This window comes from Calliopsis andreniformis, unplaced genomic scaffold (assembly GCF_051401765.1).
Source record: "Calliopsis andreniformis isolate RMS-2024a unplaced genomic scaffold, iyCalAndr_principal scaffold0025, whole genome shotgun sequence".
Classification (NCBI taxonomy): Eukaryota; Metazoa; Arthropoda; class Insecta; order Hymenoptera; family Andrenidae; genus Calliopsis; species Calliopsis andreniformis.
In genome coordinates this window covers 3,162,319-3,172,124 of record NW_027480434.1, presented here as the reverse complement: position 1 = coordinate 3,172,124, position 9,806 = coordinate 3,162,319, and positions in this window count along the sequence as shown.

Sequence of the window (9,806 nt, the reverse complement as noted above, 5' to 3'; positions counted from 1 at the left end):
AGGCTTCACTCTAGGGCGTCGCTCCATCAGATCGAATAGTTAGAGCCTTAGAAGTCGACGCCAGAAGCATAAAATACAATAAAGATGCAACTGTTTTTCCATCGTATTACAGGAACGATTGCAACAAGCGTGAAGGTAATGGTCATTTCTACATTCCGAGCAACCTAGGCTTCACTCTAGGGCGTTTCTCCACCAGACCGAATAGTTAGGTCCTTACAAGTCAACGCCAGAAGCATAAAATACAATATAAATACAACTGTGTTTCCACCATATAAAACGAATAATTGCAACCAGTATGAAAGTTATGGTCATTTCTACGTTCCGGGCAACCTAGGCTTCACCATAGGCCGTTGCTCCTCCAGATCGAATAGTTAGGGCCTAAGATGTCAAAGCCCGAAGCATAAAATACGATGTAAACACAACAGCTTTTCCATCGTATAAAACGGATAATTGCAAACAGTGTGAAGGTAGTGGTCATTTCTACGTTCCGAGCAACCTAGGCTTCACTCTAGGGCGTTGCTCCATTAGACCGAATAGCTAGGGCCTTAGAAGTCAACGCCAGAAGCATAAAATACGATATAAATACAACAGCTTTTCCATCGTATAAAAGGAATAGTTGCAAACAGTGTGAAAGTAATGGTCATTTCTTCGTTCCGGGCAACCTAGGCTTCACTCTAGGGCGTTGTTCCACCAGATCGAATAGTTAGGGCCTATGAAGTGAACGCCAGAAGCATAAAATTCAATATAAATATAACAGTCTTTCCATCGTATAAAACGAAAGATAGCAACCAGTGTGAATTTATAGTCATTTCTACGTTCCGGGCAACCTCAGCTTCACTCTAGGGCGTTGCTCCACTAGATCGAACAGCTAGGGCCATAGAAGACAACGCCAGAAGAATAAAATACAATATAAATACAACAGTTTTTCCATCGTATAAAACGAATGATTGCAACCAGGATGAAACTTATGCTCATTTCTACTTTCCGAGCAACCTAGGCTTCACTCTAGGGCGTGGCTCCAACAGATTGAATAGTTAGGGCCTTAGAAGTCAGCGCCAGAAGCATAAAATACAATATAGATACAACAGCATTTCCATCGTATAAAACGAATAATTGCAACCAGTATGAAACTTATGGTCATTTCTACTTTCCGAGAAACCTAGGCTTCACTCTAGGGCGTTGCTCCACTAGATCGAATAGTTAGGGCCTAAGAAGTCAACGCCAGAAGCATAAAATACAATATAAATACAACAGCTTTGCCATCGTATAAAATGAATAATTGCAAACAGTGTGAAAGATATGGACATTTCTACGTTCTGGGCAACCTAGGGTTCACTGTATGGCGTTCTTCCACGACATCGAATAGCTACGGCCTCAGAAGTCAACGCCTGAAGTATAAAATACGATATGAATACAACAGCTTTTCCATCGTATAAAACGAATAATTGCAACCAGTGTGAAAGTTATGGTCATTTCTACATTTCGAGCAATCGTGGCTTTACCCTAGGGCGTTGTTCCACCAGATAGAATAGTTAGGGCCTAAGAAGTCAACGCCATGAGCATAAAATACGATATAAATACAACAGCTTTTCCATCGTATAAAACCAATAATTGCAACCAGTGTGAAAGTTATGGCCATTTCGACATTTCGAGCAACATAGGCTTCACTCTAGGGCATTGCTCCACCTGATCGAGTAGTTAGGGCCTTAGAAGTCAACGCCAAAAGCATAAAATACAATATAAATACAACAGTTTTTCCACCATATAGAACGAATAATTGCAACCAGTAAGAAAGTTATGGTCATTTCTGCTTTCCGGGCAACCTAGGCTTCACCCTAGGCCGTTGCTCCACCAGATCGAATAGTTAGGGCCTAAGAAGTCAACGCCAGAAGCATAAAATACGACATAAATACAACAGCTTTTCCACCGTATAAAACAAATAATTGCAACCAGTGTGAAAGTTATGGTCATTTCTACGTTCCGGGCAACCTAGGCTTCAATGTATGGCGTTCTTCCACCACATCGGATAGCTACGGCCTCAGAAGTCAACGCCTGAAGTATAAAATACAATAAAAATACAACAGTCTTTCCATCCTATAACAGGAATAATTGCAACCCGTGTGAAAGTGATGGTCATTTCTACGTTCCAGGCAACCTAGGCTTCACTCTAGGGCGTTGCTCCACCAGATCAAACAGTTAGGGCCTTAGAAGTCAACGCCCGAAGAATTAAATACAAAATAAATAGAACAGTTTTTCCATTATATAAAACGAATAATTGCTACCAGTGTAAAAGTTATGGTCATTTCTACGTTCCGGGCAACCTAGGCTTCACCCTAGGCCGTTGTTCCACCAGATCGAATAGTTAGGGCCTAAGAAGTGAACGCCAGAAGCATAAACACAATATAAATACAACAGTTTTTTGTTCATATAAAACGCATGATAGCAACCAGTGTGAAAGTTATGGCCATTTCTACGTTCCGGGCAACCTAGGCTGCACTCTAGGGCATTGCTCCACTAGCTCGAATAGTTAGGGCCTTAGAAGTCAACGCCCGAAGCATAAAATACAAAATAAATAAAACAGTTTTTCCACCGTATAAAACGATAAATTGCAAACAGTGTGAAAGATATGGACATTTCTACGATCCGGGCTACCTAGGCTTCACTCTATGGCGTTCTTCCACCACATCGAATAGCAACGGCCTCAGAAGTCTTCTCCAGAAGCTTAAATACAATATAAATATAACAGTATTTCCATCGTATAAAACGAATAATTGCTACCAGTGTAAAAGTTATGGTCATTTCTACGTTCCGGGCAACCTAGGCCTCACCCTAGGCCGTTGTTCCACCAGATCGAATAGTTAGGGCCTAAGAAGTGAACGGCAGAAGCATAAAATACAATATAAATACAACAGTCTTTCCATCATATAAAACGAATGTTAGCAACCAGTGTGAAAGTTATGGCCATTTCTACGTTCCGGGCAACCTAGGCTTCACTCTAGGGCGTTTCTCCACCAGACCGAATAGTTAGGTCCTTAGAAGTCAACGCCAGAAGCATAAAGTACGATATAAATACAACAGCTTTTCCATCGTAGAAAAGGAATAATTGCAAACAGTGTGAAAGTAATGATCATTTCGGCGTTTCGGGCATCCTAGACTTAACTCTGAGGCATCGCTCCACCTGATCGAATAGTTAGGGCCTAAGAAGTCAACGCCAGAAGCATAAAATACAATATAAATACAACAGGTTTGCCATCGTATAAAATGAATAATTGCAAACAGTGTGAAAGTGATGGCCAATTCTACGTTCCGGGCAACCTAGGCTTCGCTCTATGGCGTTGCTCCACCAGATAGAATAGATAGTGCCTTAGAAGACAACGCCAGAAGCATAAAATACAATATAAATACAACAGTTTTTCCACCATGTAAAACGAATAATTGCAACCAGTATTAAAGTTATGGTCATTTCTACTTTCCGGGCAACCTAGGCTTCACCCTAGGGCGTTGCTCCAACAGATTGAATAGTTAGGGCCTTAGAAGTCATCGCCCGAACCATAAATTGCAAAAAAAATACAACAGTGTTTCCATCATATATCAGGAATAATTGCAACCAGTTTGAAAGTGATGGCCAATTCTACGTTCCAGGCAACCTAGGCTTCACTGTAGGGCGTTGTTCCACCAGATCGAACAGTTAGGGCCTAAGAAGTCAACGCCAGAAGCATAAAATACGATATAAATACAACAGCTTTTCAATCGTATAAAAGGAATAATTGCAAACAGTGTGAAAGTAATGGTCATTTCTACGTTCCGGGCAACCTAGGCTTCACCTTAGGGCGTTGCTCCACCAGATTAAACGGTTAGGGCCTTAGAAGTCAACGCCCGAAGCATAAAATACAAAATAAATAGAACAGTTTTTCCACTGTATAAAACGAATAATTGCTACCAGTGTAAAAGTTATGGTCATTTCTACGTTCCAGGCAACCTAGGCTTCACCCTAGGGCGTTGTTCCACCAGATCGAATAGTTAGGGACTAACAAGTGAACGCCAGAAGCATAAAATACAATATAAATACAACAGTTTGTCCATCGTATAAATCGAATAATTGCAACCCGTGTGAAAGTAATGGTCATTTCTACGTTCCGGGCAGCCTAGGCTTCACTCTAGGGCGTTGCTCCACCAGATCAAACAGTTACGGCCTTAGAAGTCAACGCCCGAAGCATAAAATACAATATAAATACAACAGTTTTTCCAATGTATAAAACGAATAATTGCTACCAGTGTAGAAGTTATGATCATTTCTTCGTTCCGGGCAACCTAGGCTTCACCCTAGGGCGTTGCTCCACTAGATCGAATAGTTAGGGCCATAGAAGTCAACGCCAGAAGCATAAAATACGATATAAATACAACAGCTTTTCAATCGTATAAAAGGAATAATTGCAAACAGTGTGAAAGTAATGGTCATTTCTACGTTCCGGGCAACCTAGGCTTCACCCTAGGGCGTTGCTCCACCAGATCAAACAGTTAGGGCCTTAGAAGTCAACGCCCGAAGCATAAAACACACAATAAATAGAACAGTTTTTCCATCGCATAAAAGGAATAATTGTACCCAGTGTGAAAGTAATGATCATTTATACGTTCCGGGCAACCTAGGCTTCACTCTAGGGCGTTGCTCCACCAGATCAAACAGTTAGGGCCTTAGAAGTCAACGCCCGAAGCATAAAATACAAAATAAATAGAACATTTTTTCCATTGTATAAAACGAATAATTGCTACCAGTGTAAAAGCTATGGTCATTTCTACGTTCCGGGCAACCTAGGCTTCACTCTAGGGCGGTGCTGCACCATATCGAATAGCTACGGCCTTAGAAGCCTACGCCTGAAGCATAAAATACAATAAAAATTCAACGGTCTTTTCATCGTATAACAGGAATAATTGCAACAAGCGTGAAAGTAATGATCATTTGGGCGTTTCGAGCATCCTAGACTTAACTCTGAGGCATTGCTCCACCAGATCGAATAGTTAGGGCCTAAGAAGTCAACGCCAGAAGCATAAAATACAATATAAATACAACAGTTTTTCCATTGTATAAAACGAATAATTGCTACCAGTGTAAAAGTTATGGTCATTTCTACGTTCCGGGCAACCTAGGCTTCAGCCTAGGGCGTTGTTCCACAAGGTCGAATAGGTAGGGCCTAAGAAGTGAACGCCAGAAGCATAAAATACAATATATATACAACAGCTTTTCCATCGTATAAAACGAATAATTGCAACCAGTGTGAAAGTTATGGTCATTTCTACATTCCGAGCAACCGAGGCTTCACTCTAGGGCGTTGCTCCACCAGATCGAATTGTTAGGTCCTTAGAAGTCAACGCCAGAAGCATAAAATACGATATAAATACAGCAGCATTTCCATCGTATAAAAGGGATAATTGCAAACAGTGTGAAAGTAATGGTCATTTCTACGTTCCGGGCAACCTAGGCTTCACTCTACGGCGTTGTTCTACCAGATCGAATAGTCAGGGCCTAAGAAGTCAACTCCAGAAGAATAAAATACAAAATAAATACAACAGCCTTTACACCGTATAAAACGAATAATTGCAACCTGTGTGAAGGTTATGGTCATACCTACGTTCCGGGCAACCTAGGCTTCACTGTAGGGCGTTGCTCCACCAGATCGAGGTGTTAGGGCCTAAGAAGTCAACGCCAGAAGCATTAAATACAATATAAATACAACAGTTTTTCCATCGTATAAAACTAATAATTGCAACCAGTGTGAATGTTATGGACATTTTTACATTCCGAGCAACCTAGGCTTCACTCTAGGGCGGTGCTCCACCATATCGAATAGCTACGGCCTTAGAAGCTTACGCCTGAAGCATAAAATACAATAAAAATACAACGGTCTTTTCATCGTATAACAGGAATAATTGCAACAAGCGTGAAAGTAATGATCATTTCGGCGTTTCGGGCATCCTAGACTTAACTCTGAGGCATTGCTCCACCAGATCGAATAGTTAGGGCCTAAGAAGTCAACGCCAGAAGCATAAAATACAATATAAATACAACAGTTTTTCCAATGTATAAAACGAATAATTGCTACCAGTGTAGAAGTTATGATCATTTCTTCGTTCCGGGCAACCTAGGCTTCACCCTAGGGCGTTGCTCCACTAGATCGAATAGTTAGGGCCATAGAAGTCAACGCCAGAAGCATAAAATACGATATAAATACAACAGCTCTTCAATCGTGTAAAAGGAATAATTGCAAACAGTGTGAAAGTAATGGTCATTTCTACGTTCCGGGCAACCTAGGCTTCACCCTAGGGCGGTGCTCCACCAGATTAAACAGTTAGGGCCTTAGAAGTCAACGCCCGAAGCATAAAATACGGTATAAATACAACAGCTTTTCCATCGTATAAAATGAATAATTGCAAACAGTGTGAAAGTAGTGGTCATTTCTACGTTCCGAGCAACCTAGGCCTCAATCTAGGGCGGTGCTCCACCATATCGAATAGCTACGGCCTTAGAAGCCTACGCCTGAAGCATAAAATACAATAAAAATACAACGGTCTTTTCATCGTATAACAGGAATAATTGCATCAAGCGTGAAAGTAATGATCATTTCGGCGTTTCGGGCATCCTAGACTTAACTCTGAGGAATTGCTCCACCAGGTCGAATAGGTAGGGCCTAAGAAGTGAACGCCAGAAGCATAAAATACAATATATATACAACAGTTTTTCCATCGTATAAAATTAATAATTGCAACCAGTGTGAAAGTTATGGACATTTCTACATTCCGAGCAACCTAGGCTTCACCCTAGGGCGTTGTTCCACCAGATCGAATAGTTAGGGCCGAAGAAGTGAACGCCAGAAGCATAAAATACAATATAAATACAACAGTTCTTCCATCGTATAAAACGAATAATTGCAACCAGTGTGAAAGTTATGGTTATTTCTACATTCCGAGCAACCTAGGCTTCACTCTAGGGCGTTGCTCCACTAGATCGAGTAGCTAGGGCCTTAGAAGTCAACGCCAGAAGCATAAAATACGATATAAATACAACAGCTTTTCCATCCGATAACAGGAATAATTGCAACCCGTGTGAGAGTGGTGGTCATTTCTACGTTCCGGGTAACCTAGGCTTCACCCTAGGGCGTTGTTCCACCAGATCGAATAGTTAGGGACTAACAAGTGAACGCCAGAAGCATAAAATACAATATAAATACAACAGTTTGTACATCGTATAAATCGAATAATTGCAACCAGTGTGAAAGTAATGGTCATTTCTACGTTCCGGGCAGCCTAGGCTTCACTCTAAGGCGTTGCTCCACTAGATCGAATAGCTAGGGCCTTAGAAGACGACGCCAGAAGCATAAAATACGATATAAATACAACAGCTTTTCCATCGTATAAAAGGAATAATTGCAAACAGTGTGAAAGTAATGGTCATTTCTACGTTCCGGGCAACCTAGGCTTCACTCTAGGGCGTTGCTCCACCAGATCAAACAGTTAGGGCCTTAGAAGTCAACGCCCGAAGCATAAAACACAAAATAAATAGAACAGTTTTTCCATGGTATAAAACGAATAATTGCTACCAGTGTAAAAGTTATGGTCATTTCTACGTTCCGTGCAACCTAGGCTTCACTCTAGGGCGGTGCTCCACCATATCGAATAGCTACGGCCTTAGAAGCCTACGCCTGAAGCATAAAATACAATAAAAATACAACGGTCTTTTCATCGTGTAACAGGAATAATTGGAACAAGCGTGAAAGTAATGATCATTTCGGCGTTTCGGGCATCCTAGACTTAACTCTGAGGCATTGCTCCACCAGATCGAATAGTTAGGGCCTAAGAAGTCAACGCCAGAAGCATAAAATACAATATAAATACAACAGTTTTTCCAATGTATAAAACGAATAATTGCTACCAGTGTAGAAGTTATGATCATTTCTTCGTTCCGGGCAACCTAGGCTTCACCCTAGGGCGTTGCTCCACTAGATCGAATAGTTAGGGCCATAGAAGTCAACGCCAGAAGCATAAAATACGATATAAATACAACAGCTTTTCAATCGTATAAAAGGAATAATTGCAAACAGTGTGAAAGTAATGGTCATTTCTACGTTCCGGGCAACCTAGGCTTCACCTTAGGGCGTTGTTCCACCAGATCGAATAGTTAGGGCCTAAGAAGTGAACGCCAGAAGCATAAAATACAAAATAAATAGAACAGTTTTTCCATTGTATAAAACGAATAATTGCTACCAGTGTAAAAGTTATGGTCATTTCTACGTTCCAGGCAACCTAGGCTTCACCCTAGGGCGTTGTTCCACCAGATCGAATAGTTAGGGCCTAAGAAGTGAACGCCAGAAGCATAAAATACAATATAAATACAACAGTTCTTCCATCGTATAAAACGAATAATTGCAACCAGTGTGAAAGTTATGGTTATTTCTACATTCCGAGCAGCCTAGGCTTCACTCTAGGGCGTTGTTCCACCAGCTCGAATAGTTAGGGCCTAAGAAGTGAACGCCAGAAGCATTAAATACAATAAAAATCCAACAGTTTTTCCATCGTATAACAGGAATAATTGCAACCCGTGTGAAAGTGATGGTCATTTCTACGTTCCGGGCATCCTAGACTTAACTCTGAGGCATTGCTCCACCAGATCGAATAGTTAGGGCCTAAGAAGTCAACGCCAGAAGCATAAAATACAATATAAATACAACAGTTTTTCCAATGTATAAAACGAATAATTGCTACCAGTGTAGAAGTTATGATCATTTCTTCGTTCCGGGCAACCTAGGCTTCACCCTAGGGCGTTGCTCCACTAGATCGAATAGTTAGGGCCATAGAAGTCAACGCCAGAAGCATAAAATACGATTTAAATACAACAGCTTTTCAATCGTGTAAAAGGAATAATTGCAAACAGTGTGAAAGTAATGGTCATTTCTACGTTCCGGGCAACCTAGGCTTCACCCTAGGGCGGTGCTCCACCAGATTAAACAGTTAGGGCCTTAGAATTCAACGCCCGAAGCATAAAATACGGTATAAATACAACAGCTTTTCCATCGTATAAAATGAATAATTGCAAACAGTGTGAAAGTAGTGGTCATTTCTACGTTCCGAGCAACCTAGGCCTCAATCTAGGGCGGTGCTCCACCATATCGAATAGCTACGGCCTTAGAAGCCTACGCCTGAAGCATAAAATACAATAAAAATACAACGGTCTTTTCATCGTATAACAGGAATAATTGCATCAAGCGTGAAAGTAATGATCATTTCGGCGTTTCGGGCATCCTAGACTTAACTCTGAGGAATTGCTCCACCAGGTCGAATAGGTAGGGCCTAAGAAGTGAACGCCAGAAGCATAAAATACAATATATATACAACAGTTTTTCCATCGTATAAAATTAATAATTGCAACCAGTGTGAAAGTTATGGACATTTCTACATTCCGAGCAACCTAGGCTTCACTCTAGGTCGTTGCTCCAACAGATTGAATAGTTAGGGCCATAGAAGTCAACGCCAGAAGCATAAAATACGATATAAATACAACAGCTTTTCAATCGTATAAAAGGAATAATTGCAAACAGTGTGAAAGTAATGGTCATTTCTACGTTCCGGGCAACCTAGGCTTCACCTTAGGGCGTTGCTCCACCAGATTAAACAGTTAGGGCCTTAGAAGTCAACGCCCGAAGCATAAAATACAAAATAAATAGAACAGTTTTTCCACTGTATAAAACGAATAATAGCTACCAGTGTAAAAGTTATGGTCATTTCTACGTTCCAGGCAACCTAGGCTTCACCCTAGG